The following is a 21,051-nucleotide window of genomic DNA, read 5'->3' as shown; positions in this document are numbered from 1 at the left end:
GGACAAAAACGTCGCGTTACCCCAGCTCTCTACAGCGGCCTATAAATTTTGATTAAGTCCAAATTATTCTTTGGACTTAGAGGTCAAGTTTGAGAATTACGAGCTTAGAATCAAGATAAGTGTTATCTCTCTTTTTTGTACATAGTTCAATATTTACCTAAGACTTTTGACCTCTTTTGTAGCTTGTAATGTCCCTAACTAGCTTTTGTTTTTCTTCGTGTTAACTTTTGTTGTGTAAACATGTCTAGCAAAAAATAAGAGGACTTTTTAAGGTTCACGTACGAACCACTGTTAATGTTTAATTTTCAAAAAATATCCATGTGTGTAAAAAAAAGTCGTGGTGGCCTAGTGGGCAAAGAATCAACCTCTCGAGTATGTGGGTGTGGGTTCGATTCCAGGTCAAGAACCAATGCAACTTATCTAAGTTTGTAGGTAAACTTATATATATATACAACTTAAAACTAATATAGGGCATCAAAAAATTGCTCCTCATCGCTGTCACTGGGTAATGTACCCAAAAGACTGGCAGCATTGCCACGTTGGATGGCAATGCTCAACCTCTGTGCGAAATAAAAGCCAGCCTTTGGGTCCCGGGAAGTGTCAACCAGGCGCTGGGAAATATCCCTGGCAAGAAGGTGGGCGCTCGGACCCCACGGCCCTAGAGTTTCAACCCCAAACGGCTCAAACATGTAATTGCCTATAAGGTTACTATATTTGCGCCGCTTGAGGTTCTCTGCTTGTGCAGCGGCGGAGCCAGCACGACATGCAGTTCCGGGAAGGTGAGATGGCGCAAGAGTGTCGACGCATGTCGCGTCCCACACTAAAGTCCTACCCACCTTCCACGGAAATAGCGACATGCCGTCTGGTCTCTTGCCATCGTCGCGTGCCAAGCCATTTGGTTCGAGTACGGCTGGCACGCCGACGGCAACAAGAGCGCGACGGATCACGTCGTTTATGTTGGCATGTCGTGGTATGCGGCCGGCACTCCGGCTGCACGACAGGCCGTGGTGACCGAGGCTGTTGACAGCTTCCCCGCAGTGGCAGCGATGAGGAGAGCAGCATGGAGCACCTAGTCGGAGGCAAACGGCGAGTCTGAAGGTGGTGTCATCAAACATGGTGCCTGTGTTTGAGGACGGAAGTGCAAGAAGCCATAGACCCGACTCCCATTCACCCACAGCCAGTAGGCGCGCTCGCTCTGCAGAAGTCATTGACGTATCGATTAAACTTTTCCGTATTACTCTGCAGAGCGGCTCATCCCACTGTCTCTGAGAGGACAGGTTGGCGGGTAAGTCGGTGTTGGGGCATGCGACTTTCCAAGCGTTTAAAGCCTCAGTCAGGCTTGGCACCTCAAAATTGACCAGTGTGGTGGGTAATATTTTCCTGATCAATTTCTCAGTGCCATGGACCGAGGAAATAAAGGCTGGTAAACTTACACTGGAAATTTTACGGACACCAAGTCCTCCCATACGGATGGGAAGAGTCGCTTGAGACCAAGCTCTGTCGTCCAAGGCCACATTTAAAATGGATGATAGTGTATGTCTTATAATTTCGTCGATTTTGTCCAAAAGGTTGGTGTGCTTCCATAAATGGGAAGCACGCAAGTTATATGTAAGTTTTGGTCCAAAACCGACCGACCTCGATGACGCAATGGTCACCATGCCGGACTGCCAAACCTGAGGTCCCGGGTTCGATTCCCGGTTCGGTCGACATTTGTGTGATGAGCATGCTTGTTGGCCGTGGTCTGGGTGTTACAATATGTATTCATAAATATGTATATATGTAGCTATATGTAGTTTATCAGTTGTGTTAGCACCCATAACACAAGTTAATAAATAACTTACCATGGGGCTAACCGACCGTGTGTGAAAAGGTGTCCAGACATTATTTATTTATTATTTATTTATTATTTGGTCCAAAACAGCAGTACCGTATGATGGTGATGGCTGCATGCATATTAATTTTGAGTAGCCTTTCCGAAACATCATTAAAATTTTGAATTTTCTTCTCAATAAAATCCGAAAATGAATCTTCCAGTATAGGCGATCCAAGGAGGCAAAGAGAACTTTGGTCTATCGGTTTAATTTCAGGAGCTATTGCGAGGAAATTTTGAAGAATATTCTGTCTGTCAGTCGAGTCGGGTATAAAAAGTTCACATTTAGATAGGTTGAGGTCGAGGCCAATGTCGTGGAATTTATCTTTTAGGAAAATTAAATCATTAAGAACAGTATCTCTGTTGCCTCCCAGGGTCCCGTCGTCGAGATACCACACGTTAAATTCAGAATTTAGCTGCCGAATAATTGGGTTAATCGCCAAACTAAAAATCACAGGCCCGAGTGGATCACCTTGTTGACAGCCAACAGCGGATTCTAACAGGTTGTTCCGATATAATAATTTTGTTGGGTATCTATAACATTGCCAAAGAAAACTGTAAATTTTGGGTATTTCTTTTTTGACTTCTGCCAGCAAGGTGTCCCTATTCACCGAGTTGAAGGCGTTCTTGATGTCAACCTTCAGGATGACATCTCCTTTCCCATGATTTAAATAGGTCGACAGGGCGTGTACGGCAGCCTCGCAGCCCCCTTTCGAGCCGTAACCTAGCTGCAGGGGCTGAAATTTTTCCGAAACTTCCTCACTACAAAATTTAGAGCAGATTTTGGCTACCATACGACGGTAAGTAGTCCCCACGGCAATTGGACGAATACCGCCATCCTTTTTGCGCAGAGCACATAGATTGGCTCCGTACAAAACGTCGATGACGGTTTCGTCCACCTTGCCGGAGAGCATAAGGTTGGTCAGGGCCGTAAGCTCCTTCAAAAGCGACTCACCTGCTTCCCCGGCGCTTGGGCAGGTGAGATCCTTTAAATGTTGCGGACTCAAGCCGTCGAGGCCGCCTGCAGAGCCGCATCTGAAGGAGCCTATGGCTGTAACCAGGTGTCGACCTGTAACTGTGAGGATATCTGTGTCCGGATCAGGAGGTTCGGGAAAAGAGAGGTCATCGGCTGGGGCAGGGTGTTTACTCTCCAGAGCGGAAAGTGTCTCTGGAGAACACGGCGCCACCACATCACTGCTGAAGAGAATTCTAGCAGCCCCCCGAATGTCACCTTCACTCAACTTTGATTCCACTAGGCGTGAAATATTTGAGCATCTTTGAGTCGGTAATTTAGTATCGAAATCTGTATGGCCTAAAGTTGTACAATTGTCTTTAATTTGTTTTGTTAGTGACTTTTTGTTTGCCAAACTTTTCTGAACATGCAGAATTCTATAGGGGAAGGTGAGCAATTCCTCCCAAGCACGTTGCGAGTTCTCTCGTGCGGCCAGGCGAACACAACCTGCCAAGTGTTGAGCAACCAGAGGCCTGGCTCCACGGGGAACCCGCTTTAATATTGGGACAGAATTTTTGAATTTCGATAGTTTTTGCCAAAAAGGATCGAGAGTTGGTGTAGTTGTGATAAGAGTTGGGTTTGGCGCGGTCACATTGGTAGGCCCTGGGCACTGGGATTTATGGACCTTCCCAATGTGTACGCTCAAACCCCGCTTACCTTTAAAAAAGCGTGCCTGGGGGCACAGGGGGCATCTCTTCACGGCATCCAGTGATACCGAAGATTGACCTTCACTTTCTACCACATCATTGTCGTCGTGCATCCGTTAGTTTTATTAATTTGCACTTAAACACTACAATAAATAATTATAAAAAAACACAAGTAAACAAAATCAAAATCAAAAGTCAAAGTGACGGGCAGTGACGGGCGGCGTCTCGGTGGCGCTGTCAGGGGCCGCGCCGCCGCGCCGCTTCATTTCGGGGCAGGCCTAGCCGGCCAGTCTATGATGGTACCACTAAGTTATTGAATACTCCAATCTTGTTCTGTACATTAAATGTATGTACTAGCAATGTTTTGACGTTTTTCGTATGAAACGTTATTTACATATTTTAGCGGGATTAGAGCAGAAATGGGTTGTTGCGGTTTGCAAAATAAATAACACTGGATAAAATGGGAACGTTCGTTGGTTTTTTGTATTTTCCAGGTCCCGCAAATACAATATAAATTATTATTCAGAACTATAAACATCTGACATAAACACTTCTTGAGCGTTCCACGTTCCGTTTTCGTTATTGGAAATTGTAATCGCCTGAGAAAAAATAGAAAACAGGTGTAAAGTTCAATGGCAATTTGACATGACATTCTATATTAGTTTTAAGTTGTATATATATATAAGTTTATTTTATTTTCAATTATTTTCAATTAATGTAAATATTTTGTGAATAGATGAAAAAAGTGTGATTTCCAAAAAAAAAAAAAAAAAAAAAAAAAAAAAAAAAAAAAAAAAAAAAAAAAAAAAAAAAAAAAAAAAAAAAAAAGTTTGTAGGTATATACTTTCTAAGTATATCTTGGACGGCAATGGCTGATAAAAAGGTGAAGGAAAACATCTTGAGGAAACCTGGACTCTATAGTCTGATATCACCAACCCGCATTGAGCAAGCGTGCTGATTAATGCTCAGTCCTTCTCCGTGTGAGAGGAGGCCTGTGCCCAGCAGTGGGACGATAAAAAGGCTGTAACAGTAACAGTAAAAATCCAAGTATGGTATTATCACTTTAGTAACGAGTTGCAGAAAGGGCCATTCCAAATTCAAGAAACATTTGAAAAATGGTACGACCAATAACATAATCAGCATTAACCAGAGTCAACAAGAAAACTCAACTCCCAAAATTAGTAAAAAAAACAAGAAAATTTTCGTATTTTTCATCGCAAAAGAATGAATATGTTAATAAGCCGTTGAATATTTAACTGATAAGATTCCACTTGGGTATAATTTATTAATTTAGTTTCAAAGATTAGCAATGAAAGTTTGGTGTAAATAAACGATAAAAAGGAAATTAGCAAAGTCTGGAAGTTTGTGCTAGGTCTTCCTAAGTTATTTAAGCTGTGGTTAGTATCTATAAAAAAAAAAAAAAAAAAAACTAGTCTTTAACTTGTTTCTGAATTGTTAACAGATAATCAGATAACCTTAATTTTACCTATATAGCGCAAGTTTTTTTTTATTTTAGTGTTTGCTTGAACGCGAAATCTTAGTCTTCAATTTAAAATATAATTTCAGTCTCAGATAGCCATTTTATTGAGCTACTTTCTATCCTGGTACGTAAATAGGCAGTTCTTCCGAGACGCGAGTAAAAACCGCTGGCAGAGGCTAGTACAGCTATGCAAATAATTATGATATGAGAAACCATACACTGCATGCATTCCAAAGAATAAATCTATCCAAAACAATTCACACACATAAAAACACTACAATAATTATTACAAAAGTACAGTTTGTGTGTTCACTTAAACCAGGAACAATTGTGTGACAATTAATATGATTGAATTTCTAGTTTATAGATTACACTGAAAATTGAATATTTTGTTTGTGGAAATATTTCAGTGGCATGTCAATATTGTAGTGTGACAAGCTTGATGTGACCTATAAATTAAAATATGTCATTGGTATCGGGTGTTGATATTTGGTGAAATGGCAATACCCTATTATCATAGGTAGGCAAGAGTTAAATTATCATTATAATTTAACAAAAATTTGGTATGATTTTTGAGCTTTGATTGAAACATACAAATAACTACAAAGTTTTAACCCGAATCCATATTAACATTCATAATCATATTCATTTATTTGCATTCGATAATGTGGGTTACAGATGGTATACAAGCCTTAAAGCTTCAGTACAATCATGGACCCTGTTAGGGCACAACAACATACATAGTTAAAAAAAAAAAACAGTAACGAAAAAAAATACATTTGTAGATCAAATGAAGTTTTCAAATCCCCCATGAGCTATTTACTTACACTTAGAGAATCGTGGCAAATTACCAGTGTTACATATTAAAAATTAAATTAGAAAACATTCTAAATCTCAAAATTCAGAGATGTTTCAATTAGCCCAACCAAATAAAAAGATACCAACCAACATTTATTTTGATCCGTAAATGCATTGAAAAAGTGTACTAGGTACAAATGTTGCAAAATTGCAAATCTTCGGGCGACATTAATCATATTCTGTCAAGCACGTCGACTGGGCGCCATGTTTTCTAACACGAATAATCTTGCCAGGATTTGTAAACAAATGGATTTTTAGAACTTGCATAATTTTGACGCAGTTTCAAAAATATGTTTTGTAACTTCGTTTTTTTGAGAGATAAGGTGATTAATTTAGGTTACTAGGACGGACAAAATATTATGGTTGTGTGTGATTAAGTACATATTAAAAAAAAACTGCTTCGAGCAACAATTGTTCAGTTGTATCTCTACTCTAACTTTAATATTTTTCTGACCCAATTTTATGCCATTATTGTGAGAACATAGAATGTTAGATTCGTGAGTCCCAGCTGTCATTTGAACATTTTTGGCAAAAGCCCGAAAGTCAGACTACCATTTTTACTGAGGGGTCCATATGATACACTACAAACGTACTCAACTGAATCCAGTTAAACTGGAAGCAAACCCCAACATAATTATATGGGAAAAGACTAAACTGATAGAATGATTAGGGCCAACCCACACATGATTGTAATTTATGTCATTACCTAAAAAAATAGTATCTCATACTTTTATCCCTATTTCTCTGATGACGTCATCCATTCATTATATTATACTTTTTTCCATATACCACGTTCATGTACAGCTCACATTATGTTACGTTTTTCTAGCTAATATGGCTAATACGTACTTAATATACTTTTTATGGTGTAGCGGTGCACTTTGACCCCGGACATAGTTTTTTTGTTGCTGCGTTTGTTCCGTATATAATAATGTATGGTGATCAGCTGTAGTGTGATGTATGGGGTGATTTCTTTTATGTTTAGTCAGTAGTAGTATTAAAAAGTTGAATATTTTGTTTGCTTTTTGGTTCGACTTAAGAAAATGTTTCAGTGTAATAATAGCGTTCGAGGTTTTTTTCAGTTGTAATGTAGGTATTTAGAATGTCTCTATTCATCTCTACCTCTAAATTGCTTATTTCATCTGTATATCTATCTAGGTATATGTACCTAGGTATCTATTGTAAAATGCAAGATACATATCAAAATGATTGAATGGCCACAACTCATAATTATTTGCCTAGCCTTTTCCCAACTATGTCGCGAGCCAGTTTCCACAACCTCGTTTTTAAAGTCGGACAAAAAATACACTAACTTACAAAATTCTGAATGAAGCTAACAAACGACCTTACAAAAAAATACCCATACTAGCATAGCTTAGATAATACTACACATGCAACAAAGATATTGACCTAATTTAAGGCTTCTTGTCGAGGGTAGTTGTAACAGATAATCGCGGCTCGTAACACTAATATGTATGTTAATCGTTATGTCAAGGTTTCTTACATTATTTGAAACTATTGACCTGGTCAATTTTGGGTACTAATTTTCGTGGTACTTTAGATGTATTTATTTGATTACATATTAGGTTTTTACTGTAAATTAGAGTCCCACTACTCTAGTGAGTGGGAAAATCTGTAACAGTACTTAGTAGGATTATAAAGCTGAGTAGTTTGTTTGATGGTTGAACACGATATTCTCAGAAACAACTGGTTGGACTGAAATAATTCTTGTGTATGGATAGTCCATTTATGAAGCAAGGCTATAAGTCGCTTTTAACCTAGTTTATCTAGTTGCAGGAAGTAATTTTCCCAGGAATTATTTTAAATTGCTTATCATAGGATGCAACTTAGATAAAGAAGACAATATGTAAAGGTCTTTAGGCATTTAGCACTGGCATAATATGTGGATGAATGCTTCTGACTTCTGTACAAAACAGAGCCTTTACCTTAAATGAACTCAGATATACAGGAGAGAAAAATGATTAATATTTATAGTTCATAACTCTATAAATAACAACAGTTAGACAGAGCATGTCAGTCCGTTTGTAGCGTCCCTAGTCTATGGGAATGAGAACAAAGACTAAAACAATAGACGCCCACTTAGCTATTACTACTTGTGTGGTGTTCCTACCGTTACTATACAAACATTGTCGGTTGCTTTTTACCTATAACCATGGAAATAACGAAGATATTTAATGAATTATCTACGTATGGTTTTTCGCATAAAATAATGAGTAAATCAACCAATAAGCTGATGGTCATTCTATTCTAGAAACCTTATCATTTTTAGAGAGAAAATGAAGGAATGCCCTTAACCATTTCACTGTCCACGATGTAGACACAATAGTTAGACAATCAATTGTGTTAATATCTAGATAATGCTTCGAAAGAATTCAAGAACTCTTTTTCTTTGTTCGTTTGGTCACCAGTACGAAGACCTACATATCAAAAATAAAAATAATTTATTATTGCTTTTGAAGAAAGTCATACCCACGTTTGAGCACAATTTTCTACCAATTGTGTTAAATATAACTCATTATTAAACCAACAAGCATTATCCAGCAACAGCAAGCTGTTAAACACAACGGCTAAAGAATTCGTTTTATAAACCACCGAGATTTTACATTTACCACGAGAAAGCGCAACAGTTATTTTAGCTAAATAAGTCATTTGCCAACTAAATTACTACTGATCTATTTTTCATTCTATTCCGTCTCAGTGTATCTATTTTGGGCAGATATTTCCGGCTAGTTTATCTATTTTGCCAAGTTCTGTTCAGCTATTTGTAGAAATATGCTTCTTACTAACTTGTGTTTTCTTTTTCTTTCAGATCTTCAACCAACTCAAGCGCAGCTGTAACCAAGGTTTTGTTAAAATCAAGAAAATAATTTGTAAGTACCTAATCAATAAGTATATTTTATTTTGCAATTCAATCATTGCTATAGGTATTATTTGATATCTTCAAAGAACATAGAGGATTGACAAAAAGAACAGTAAGTTTTATATTTTTCGTTCTTTATTTTAACAATTTCCAAAAAGTATTTTGGAACACGTTTTTAATAATTCTCAAAGGGAATAACAACCACAGATGCGGGCATCATGTTATGAATGCAATCAATGGTTGAATGGTTACCCACCAAACTTTTGATTGAATGTTTCAATAAATAAAACGAAAAAGAATATAGATGAATTTCAAAGACCCACGTTGTATTTGGAAATCATTTTGATTAATAATTATGATTTATCTTTTTTGCGGGCAAAATGTATTTATTTTGTGACCATGTTATCAGCGTTCATAAAAACTAACGCATGGATAAAATTGCAAGTCATCTTTAATTACCATACTTAAATGACCTTCTGCATCTGGCCTGTAGGTCAAGATTTGAAGAAGGGTTCAAATTAGCGTAAAGTTGTTTTTTGAAATAAATCCTTTTAAGAAGCCCTGTTGATAAGATTTTAATTTTGATGTAAGTTAATCATATTTTTCTTTAACATGTTTTTGGCTGGCTCATCAATGCATAAATACATTCTGGGCTACATCAAAAGATGTATAAACCTAAATAATCTACATGTCATCATCTGTAGTTACATAGGTTCACAACAGACTCCAAAAAGTTGCCTATTAAGTCTATCTAGTTTCAGAGGTCTTAATCTCTTGGCTCATCATTTGAAGATAACTCTTTAGAATTTTCTCCGACAAAGGGCCAAGGCGAGTCTAGCTCTTATATCAAAACATCAGTTTTACGATGATCCACCGAGTTTTACTGCGGACCACAAAACCGTAGTGAAGCTCAGTCTCTGATCACTGGATTTAGATTGTACCCAGATGGGACTGTCAATAAAAAGCATTGACCTAGAGTGGACGAAAGTATGTTCGTGAAATGGACTAATTAAAAGTCGTACCAAAACTTTAGACTTCGGTTTTAGTGACAAGCTTCGTTCCTACTTCTTAGATACTATAACAATCACGAAACTTTTTTTGTTATATAGCTGAACGGTCATATGTAGTAGAAAAAAAGTTAAATTCTATCGGACGGTACTAAGTAGTTTCTGTTATAGTTCGTTACGCCACTGAAACCACCAATTTTCGTGTCCATAAACAAAGTCAAGCCAATCTCAGACTAAAGCTTGTGGCACATTATAGCAGCACGGCAACAGCACGGCTGCAGCACGGCGTCGCCTCGAATTAAGACTACGGCGAGCGGACAGCGCGCCAACCACGCGCTGTCCGCTCGCCGTCGGCGCGCCGTCCGCTCGCCGTCGGCGCGCCGTCCGCGCGCCGGCCGCGAGGTGTAAGCTTGCTGTCACCGCAAACTCAATATTATTTTAAGACGATTATGATTGATGTTATGATTGAACACGACGTAATGACGTTGTTTCGCTGCCGGCTCGGAGTCGGCGGGCAATTAGCACGCCGTCGGCGCGCTGTACGCATGAGGACCGCTCGCTTGCAGCACGCGGGCGGCGAGTCGAGTTGTGTGGAAGCGGCAAGCACGCTGACTGCTCGCCGTTGGCTTTTTCATATTGACATTACGAAATATATTATAATATACACGATTTAATGCTCTAAATTGAATGACAACTTAAATGCTGGTGTGGAGCCGTGCTGTTGCGGTGCTGCTGTAATGTGCCACGTCCTTTATGGTCTTTTTCAAATTGGCCATGCAAGTTAACTGAATTCCCAAAATACTATTTACGTCCATAATGAAGCTACGGTATAAATATGTAAAGTAAATCTATAGTGGAAGAAGTTTGATCCATCCTCGAGGTCGGATAATACAAAACAGACTTTCCATGTCAAGGTCTGCTTTAAGTATGGCCAACTACTTATAATTACTACCCATCACCTTCCTATTTAGTAACATTATGGGAACTGGCAAATGGTTTAAAGGTTGGGGTAGAAATATAGTGAATGGTAATAGATTGATGAATGCAAAATCTGATTTTACTTGATGTTTTGTGGCTGTAGTTATAATACTATTATTTATTGTTATCATAATAGGTACGAAAATAAATCTGTCTGTTTGTTTACGCTAAAAAGGCTGCGGCGCCATTTGAGGTGAAGGGAATTAACTCCACAGGCCCGCTTTCCTGAGTCATGTCTGTACCCTGGAGACTAGTCTATTAGTCACCAACTTTTTTGTCAAAATTGATTCATCTTTTTGAGTATCGAGCATACCATGTAACACACAAAAATTCATTTCACAATCACATTTTAAAAATTCTCAAACTAAAAAATAAAACCATGAACGCACCAATCCTTTGAATGAAAAACAGAATAAAAATCGTGTGACGGAAACAAAGAGCCAACTGTCAATATTTGAATTGTTATTAATTGCAGTTTTTTAGTCTGTGTGATTTGCAGTCACTGAACACCGCTAGTTTACATTGTTACATTTCGAATTTATTAATGTTTTTTGAACTGTGCTTTTTAAACAACTGAAGTATTGGAAAGGACGAAAAGCCGTTTTAGAGTGTTATCAGTTTTTTTTGGACATAATTATGCTGTTTTATGGATGGTTAAGGGATAAGGCTCAGCAAGAAATCTTGTGTTATCTATACTAATATTAAGTATAAAGAGGAAAACATTGTTTGTTTGTTTGGTTGTAATGGATAAACTCAAAAACTACTGGACCGATTTTCAATATTTTTTCACCATTAGAAAGCTATATTATCTGCGAGTAACATAGGCTATATTTTATCCCGGTGCAGGCAGTAGCTTCCACGGGACGCGGGTGAAACCGCGGGAAAACGGCTAGTTTTGTAATAAGTAAAATATACTTACCTATACATTTTTTGATAAAATACGTCATATTTACATTAGCTGAAGATACATTTTTCTTTGTGAGAAAAAGAGCAAAAGCTTTTCATACGAGTTAAAGTACGGATGTTGGTAAATTTTGTCATTTATGGCTTCCATCAAAATCTTTGGGTCCCTTTGAAATGTTTCGTATTGTGGTGATATAAAAAGGGTCGGTTTAGGATATAAACATTCTTACTTCTGTGGCATTTCACATGTTTTGTGAGTAAAACTCAAATGCTTTTAAGGAGCAATGTTGGTTTACTAAAATAAAATGTGTAATTGATAGACAGGTTTTCCCGCTTGATAGGGGTTTAGTTTTAGCTTCTTATGTAAGTACCTATATTACACACTAGTACGTAATATATACACTCATACATGCATAGGACCACAATCTTATTTGTTAAATAATAATAATTTAATTTTTTACTTTATAAATTGGTATGTTTCATTTGCGTGTATTTGTAAATTATTGAGAAAGACAAACTAATCAAAAAATTAAACATTTTGAAAAACATCGTCACAGACAATAATTTAATGATCATACTACGGCAAAACTCCTAAAACAGAAATTTGAAATAAAAAATAATTCACCCCAGCACGAAAGTAGTGAAATTTTTCAATTATTATTTGCTACCCCGCAAAGGCTCGTAAAAACTTTCCTACTAGTTTATACGGATGGGTCCTTGTTCGCAGTTTGGGAAACTTTTTATTGTTGCTAAGTCATCCCCATTTGGTCGGGAAATTGTCGATATGACCTTGAACCCGATACGGACCAGATTAAACAAAAGAAAATCTGTGTTTTTCTAGAAGACAGAAGTGAGTGATTTTCTTGACTTAAGACTTCAATGTCATTTATTGATCCCTAACTTGGAGTTTGTTGCTCCACTTCTTCTTCCCAGTCAAAATATACCTATAGAAAGTATTTGTTAATAGAAAATATCAAAACAAAACAACTATCATAAACTGTAAACTCTACCACTATAAAAAGGTGGTTTTATTTATCAACCGTAATTTGTACTTTTATGTACCTTACATAAATAAAAGTAAGTATCAAGTCAAACACACTTCAAAAACATTCAAATAAGCTACTTATACTTAACTCTTAACTCGTCCGTAAAAAGTATCGTAACATCTCTAAAGTTTAATCTAGATCCTTGTGCTAAGTACACTTAAACCTAGCAAAGGAGTTAAGTACCTCTAGGGTACTTGTAGTTCACCGGTACCTAAGACTGAAGTGCCTCTGACCTCCACTTTACCTAACTTTGCTTTTTGCCGAATAGTTGGCAACATGGTGGCAACTTTCGAACTTCGAACTTCAAATATTAAGTGCTTTTAATTTCTTGAAGTTGGAATGGACACTGAAACTTTGGAATTAGAACTCTTTAATAACTAAGATTGGACTTCTTCCTTAGTTTTGAACGTAGGAAGGTGAGAAGACTTTGCGATGAAAATGATTTAATAATTAGGCAGCTTTTATTAGGTAGCCTGTTTATGATAAACACATTCTACAGACTTGAAAACACCGACTTGTAAAGCCACGTGAAAAGTTTTATTTTGTCCTTTTCAGTGTTTTGAAAAGTTGGTTCTAAAATTAAAGAAATAATCATATTTCCTATAGATTTCGACGAATTGAGAACCTTCATATTTGGGAAGTCAAAAATTGGTAAATAAATATTATGTGTTACCTACATTTTATGCATGATGTTTTTAAGAATGACAAGTTTTTTATTTGGAACTTCCCTATTTACATAAGTTATAAAAAAATAAGAACAGTTGTAGAGAAAATTAGATTTATCTCGTAATCACTGCTTCCAGTGCTAAATTAAATTCTTCCGGCAGTTTTACGTTCGTTTGAGAAAAATAATCCTTCCAGATGCGACTAGATCCGTTAATTGAAATTCTCAGTGAGACTGCTAGTTCTTTTTTAGCCATTTTTCTTTGTATGAAATGCGACATAATTTCTTAAATAATGTATTAAATATAATAGCTTAATTTATATTTCTAAAGGCATTTAGTGTCATCAGTATTTGTACGAATATAAATACAAAGTTTATCCTTTTTAAAGAAAGGTGTGTTTACCTTGAACTCGTCTAAGTACACTAAATAAATTAGTTATATTCAATATCAATATTTAAATAATTTCACCAAAGTAGATTCAATAAACTTCATAAAATAAATAATAAAACTGGAACTTCTCAAAATTGAAGTTTTAAATTCTGCACTAAATCTTAGTATCCATAACTCGGTATACCAAGAGCTTAGTGAATCAAATTCACTACCACCTCCGCTCTATGAGATAAATTCACGGAGTTAGGAAAGATGAGCGGAGATGCCATAATGCAGGTAGGTCAGGCGCCTTCTTCTAGGTCAAATACGGTAAGCATGACCAAAACGATCAGTTACGAGTGAAATAACGAGGCGTTTGGGTTCTTCGAGACATCCAACAAAAAATTTTGTTATTACAAAAAATAATCGGATCCAAAGAATGCGTATAAGGGAATGCGAAGACAGTAACGTTTCTCGTCCCCCGCACACCCGCATTTTGACGCGCTACTTTCTTAGAAGATTTTCTGCTATGGCACCTCCGCTAGTCATTTTGTTCTCCCATGGAAAACGTCTCACAGATTTAATATTCGGAGCTCCGTTTAAATTGGTCGTAAAGAGATTTTGCCTTTATATTGCACGAGGATCGTCATTAAACTAAAATACGTTGACCTGTCTTAAGAATTAATTAAATCAGGAACTTATTGGTGCTGTTTTTGGAATTCTGCTACACTGAAATATGCTGCTGGAAGAGAGGATAAAAAGTTTAATACCTATTTAAAATAATGAGCTGTTGAATTTATTTCGCCTCCGACAGGTATCTGTGGAGATCTAAGGGGGAGGCCTATGTTCAGCAGTGGACGTCCTATGGCTGAGATGATGATGATGATGATGATGATTAATTAATTTGAAACAATAGACTTAGGTATCTGTTCTTGACCGAATCATTACACAAAAAGTTGTGCAAAGTTTACACGTTGCCAATATTAAATTAAATTATTTTCATTCTCCGCTGATCAATTATTAATTTTATTAAGATTGTCTGTAGCAGATGTTGGGTATTTATTTTGCGCATAAATTTGTATCATCAAGAAATATTAGAATGTTGCCAACATAACGAGACAAACTATTTTAGTCGTTTGATGAAAGCCAAAAATAAACCACCAGACCCTTAATCTTCTAACTTATAGATGATATGATCATTTGAATTACATAGACATAAAATCTAGACCTTTATTGTAGTTTTTCTATATCCTATTTAAAAGGTATAACACATGCTGTTTTTATTTTTCTTTTCCAAGCCCAAGCAAGTATAATTCAATTAGAATATCCAGCCTTACCGAATAATTAGCAACCCCTACTTAACTACAAGCAAAGCTGATTTATTTTATTACAATCTCATTAGCTATGCGCGTACGCTGTAACGGGAACATTCGAAGTTTATTGTAGACAGTCACGATATACGTGTAGAATTGCAGAATCTAGTTATAAGTAGAGTGTTGAAAATACCCATGAAGTGGATAAGGGTTAAATGTTCCTAGGTAAGGAATCGATTTACAATCATTGAACCTGTAATTTAATACGAATATAACTTATTACAAGGTGTTACAAAAATACCCCTGAAGCAGAAAGGGGTAAATGGTATAAAAAAATCTTTTGTTGTATTAAAATTATAGATTAAACTAAAAAATCACTATTACATTGTTACTTAGGTATTTAATTATTTGTTGATCGAAAAAGAGTCAATAAATGTGCAGACAAAATTCACATATCGCGTATCTGTGAAAATATTACAGATATTTTTAGAACACCTTTTTGAGAACAGAAACAATGTAGTAGATTGTAGATTTCTGAAACAATGAAACTAGCAGAATTAAATACGAGTGCTCTTCAGTGGGTGACAATTAATTTACTTTTAATAGTTGTTGACGGTTTTATGTTCTAATTACTGGGTTTAGGCCAAAGACGTGAAACAATTTTATGTAAGTATTCAAGATTGTTTTTAGTTAATGTGAAAACTTTTTTTTGTATTTACCTAAAGATAGTTTGGTGTCTTTAACCAAAATTTTCATAAAATTATTTTTTTGCAGTACCAACGTTTTAGACCGGGATTACACTTTGAATTCATTTTACTTTGGTACTTTTTTCACAAAATCCAGAAAACACAATTTCCTGTCTTTATTCGTTTCACGTTCCAGCCTAAATTCTTTATTCGGTTAAAGGCCTAAAATAATTTATTCTATACCGCCAGTCTCACCTTTTTTCTTTCTTTTAGGTATCTATCAGTTTTCTCCATTACGAAAATTATTTGAATTAAGAACGAACGAACAAAAGACTGGCAGGTGAAACTCTTTTTATCGTGTCTATAATGATTATGGTCTGGACTAGGTCTGTTCGGTCAACTGTGCCTTTTTATATAATAGCCCAATCGTAAACATTTTCAGACATAAACTTGGTTGAATCTCAATATTAGATAGTGTACTATATCCCGTATTGAAATTGATATAGGGACGACTTTTGTCTACCAATTACCTATGTAATGTCACATCCTTTTCATTTTGCCAGTTTTTCCGCTCGGAAAATCAACCAGCGTGAAAGGATATTTGATATTGTGTTACACTACGGGTTTTATTTCATTCATTATAATTCAATTGTATATTATTTATTTATTTATTTATAACACTTTTTGCACAAATAGTACAATGGCGGACTTAACGCCTTAGGCGTTTTCTCCCAGTCTACCTTTGGGTGGTGGGGAAATAGCAGTGGTAGGTGCAGCTTTTAATATAATCTACATGCAAAGAAAAATAACATGGTTTGTTACCTTTTTCAAAGTAATTATGGAACTTTAACCTAATATTAGTTAAGTACCTACCTGATTCCTTGTCACCGAAAAAAATCTGTGCATTTTAATATTTCAAAAGGCAATTAGCAAGTTGTCAGCCTATCGAGCGCAACTTAAATGGCTACCGATAAGACAACGTCGTGTGATGAGGGCATTAACTACTCTTTTCTCTATTCTACACTCTTCCTGTACGCCTTCTTATTTAACTCCTCACTTCCAATATATATGTTCTCAACATAGCAAAAATCTCCGCTCCTCTAATAATCGTCTTCTTCACTGCCCTGCTCACCGGTCAGATATCATTCACTCTTCCTTCTTTGTTAAATCTATTCTTCTCTGGAATGAGCTACCTCTGGAAGTCAGGATGGTTAACAGTCGTTATACATTCAAAAAGAAATTACGCGACCACATCCATAGGAAATTGGCAGAATCGCTACCGTAGATTGTTTTTTTTTTTATCTATTTCTTTATCTCTCCTGGCAATTATATGTATGTATGTATATTATGTATTATTATCTATATATATATTGTATACTTTTAAACTAACTATCCAAACAAAAACCTTGCACCTACCACTGCTATTTCTCCACCACCTAAAGGTAGACTGGGAGAAAACGCCTAAGGCGTTAAGTCCGCCATTGTACGAAAAGTGCATGAAGTATAAATAAATAAATAAATAAATAAATTACTGTAGTTGACTGCGAATGACTAATAGTCAATAGGTACTTTGTCTATTGTTACTTTTTTAAAACACAGGTATTTAACACACTTCTATTAGTAGTGCCAATTCTCAGTTATTTAAGACTTAGGAACCACGACACAGTTTAGACATAGCGTCTGTCAATAGCAATTTAAACTTGTGTGCCGCATAGTTGTGTGTCGTATCTTGTTAGCAAATGTATTGTTAAGTATAAATTAGTGTTACCAGATTGTTGGCTTGAGTTGGTTTGGGAGAATTATGATGGCGTGTAACTGTGTTGTTTGTGGTGCTGTGGGTGAGAAATTACGGAATTTGTTAGTATGATATTTTACGGGTGTTTGATAAACCAGTGCTTAAAAATATTCTGAATCATATACCTACTTACCTAATCTATATTTATACTAGCTTCCGCTCGCGGCTCCGCCCGCGTGGTGTGATGATAAAAATGTGTTAATCCAGGGTATCACCTATCTACGTACCAAATTTCAACCAAATTGGTCCAGCCGTTTTTGCGTGAAAGAATAACAAACATACATCCATCCATTCTCACAAACTTTCACATTTATAATATAAGTAGTAAGATAAGTAAGATTAAAATTTTGAGAGTTTCTTCGCTTGAACGTGGTAAACTCGGGAACTATATGTATAGTCCGTTTTAAACAATTCTTTCAGCTTTACACAGCCCATCTATCAAAAAAATCTTTAAGTTTTTCTAATAGCCGTGCAAGTAAATATTTCTAGGACACATTTCAATCTTCCACAGCATTTTTAACATTAGTCTTATTAAAATAAGGTTCAATGTAGCTTATGGTGACCAAGAAAATAAATGAATGGAAAAAATATCTAGGTAAGTACTTAGTGAAGAAAAAGCGTAACTTATAATTACTGTGATAAGCTACCTAGGTAATATTTTACGAAGAATTATTGCATTGAAACAGTCCAGTGATTTATATAATTTTGATTTACTAAGTCTTTAAGTGTTACTAATGGTATTGCAGTACTTAGGAGGCGTGCAATTTAACGAAAGTAATTACTTAATTATATTGTAGTTTATAGTGGACGTGTATCAGTTAAATAAATCATACTGTTAATGTTTTAAAAGTTTATGTTTTTTTTTTTTATAAATAAATGTAAATGGAAAAATTAATAAAATATCTGCACCTACTGCGAATACCTTGAAACTTGATATTTATTTATTTTTGTTTATTCATTTGATATTTATATTTTCGAAATCGCTTACTTTATTAGTTGAATAATCTCTACATAAAAAAAAATATTCTCAATGAAATACAAATATGTTTTATTTATTTTTTTACTAGGACAGGTATTTTTTATGTCTATTGTAAATGTGTATATCGATGTAAATAAAAAATAAAATGAATAAATATGAAACTTAAAATTACAGCGACCCACGGCGGCTTAAACTTAAAATTCAAAAAAGATCTAAACGACATTTCAAGATGGCGCTTAAGACATTTTCAAGTGTAAAAAGTCTGTAGACCAACGAGGTGTAATGGACATCACACCTCGTCTCCACGGGTGAACACTTCAATGAAATAGGGTCGAGTTTTATTTGAATTTTCAGCTTTACAGTTGCATAAACTTAGTCGCATATCATTTTAATTTTTTGAAGTGTGAGAAAAGATTTTACGCAGTTTAGTATTTCTGCATCCCTGGATAAATAAAATTATTAGGACTATTTTAGGACAGATCATCGGGCTGATATTTTTTAGAGCGTGTACTGCACTATCAATGTATTCTTTAATTTTTCTCCTACAAAAAATCGGTCAGCTATCGGCTATCGGACTTGGGCGGGTAGCCTAAAAGTATTTTATGCTAATTTTAAAGGTATTCGTATAGCAGGTATAGCATTTCAAAGGTATTCTTATAAGAATAAATAAAACCGGTAATACTTCATCACTACGCGTTCAAAATTCCTTACGAGAACCAAAGCGGTAAAAAAAATCAAGAATCGTTACAAAAACATAATTACTTATTCATTGAGTCACATAAATATAATAAATGAAGATTAATCAATGACCAATTTGAACAGCAATGCTCATAATTATTTCGCTATCATACTTTGACCGATAACTAATAACTATTTATGATTTCATCCTCAATAAAGTCGGTAAATAACCGAATTTGTACAGACATCAGGTGTAAATATATTATCTGCATTTACGATAATGCAATCAATATCAGTCGGTGCAATATTTTATTGAATTTTAGTCCACTTCACAATGTAGGTAATTACGCAGAAAATAAAACCAGATTATATTTCTATAGTTAATTAACTTCGACTAAAGTATCAACAAATAAATTTTACAAAAATCAGACCTAAGTACCTTTTCAAATAATGTTCCTATTTACAAATTATTTAATTTATTTTCATCACTAAAACCACTTAAATATAACCTGACTTCTAAAATTGTATAACATTAGTTAAACCAAAATAACTATACCGATTCAAGTGATACCTTATCAACAGGCTGCTTCTGTCTTGCATATACATTCAAAATATCATCAAAGAAAACTTTGTTATGTACATTGTACGCACATAAACGTACAAATCAATAATTCAAATTCTCTTAAACCAATATCATCCAATACAATGACACATGACATGCAATACTTTGACAGCTGTCAAAACTATTTGAAATTCCCAACGGTAAAATTGAAAACCGAAAGCCCTCTTGTAAAATATTGTTCAAACGACTGTCAAATGTTTCTTACTATCGACTTTCAGGTCTGATAGAGGAGTATGATAACGTTCTGACAGTTTATTTGTATGCTCAACAAATGGGTATTTGATTTTATATATTTCATAAAATGTGTGTTCATGGAAATACAAAAAGCATGACTCGCTGACCTATTTTTATTGAGACCTATTGAGTAGTTAGAAACACGTCACTAAACGACTTACGTCTCTCAGCCGTTTCGAAGCCTTTAGTTAGGGTACAGACAAACAAAAAAAATCCTCTTTATTGTATATGATATATAAAAAATCAACACTTTGGTAAACAGTTCATAAATCTAGACACACGGCAGTGTGTCCGCCAAGTTCGAGCAAAAAAAGCGACACACCGGCCGTGGGTTATATTACACGAACCATTTCGGGCCAAATTCGACCCCCCTGTAACTCAAAATCTATTTTATTTACGCATATCAAATTTCTAGTATCTATTGAGACCCCCTCACTTATCTAAAATACAAAACTTCATTAATATACCTATTGTAGGTCTTGAGATATTGACGTCAGGAAATCGCTATTTTTACTATACACTCACTGACTGACTCACTGATTCACTGACTCACTCATCAAAAACCTAGACCACTTCCAATGGTCGTATTGACTTGAAATTTGGCATGGAGGTAGGTCTTTATGTCAAGGTAAAGGGAAAAATCTGAAAATGGCCAAGTGTGAGTCGGTTTCAAAATAATGAAGGTGTAAAATACCCAGTGTAAATTTATACCCCTAAGGAACTAAAACGAACTAAATTTATCTATATTTATATAATATATCTTCGAATGGTCGTACCGATCTGAAATTCGTTACAAAGGTTTGTATTTAGTCAAAGTAAAAATCTGAAAACGGCCAAGTGTGAGTCACTTTCGAAAATAACGAATGTGTGACTTTGATCCACGAACATAATATATGATAACATGTCATGTCAGTCAGTTGGTAAATCTAGTCCATTTAGTTAATCTAGTTCATTTCTTTGTAAGAAGCATAGTGCATATTCAAAAATCTGAAAGATAGTATAAATGAGACATTTCCTTAACTAACTTA

The 21,051-nt window shown here is 35.5% G+C and overlaps 1 protein-coding gene across 1 annotated transcript in view; it reads left to right on the top strand.

The window, feature by feature from the left end:
- The window catches only part of LOC124642120 (5-hydroxytryptamine receptor 1-like), a 150,951-nt gene that overhangs the window by 34,365 nt on the left and 95,535 nt on the right, over positions 1-21,051 (top strand). The window contains exon 2 of the mRNA XM_047180432.1: positions 8,698-8,758. The gene's annotated coding sequence lies outside the window, so the exon portion shown is untranslated. The remainder of the gene's footprint in view (positions 1-8,697; positions 8,759-21,051) is intronic.

Source organism: Helicoverpa zea, chromosome 23, assembly GCF_022581195.2.
Source record: "Helicoverpa zea isolate HzStark_Cry1AcR chromosome 23, ilHelZeax1.1, whole genome shotgun sequence".
Classification (NCBI taxonomy): domain Eukaryota; kingdom Metazoa; phylum Arthropoda; class Insecta; order Lepidoptera; family Noctuidae; genus Helicoverpa; species Helicoverpa zea.
This window is presented reverse-complemented; position numbering and strand designations above follow the sequence as displayed.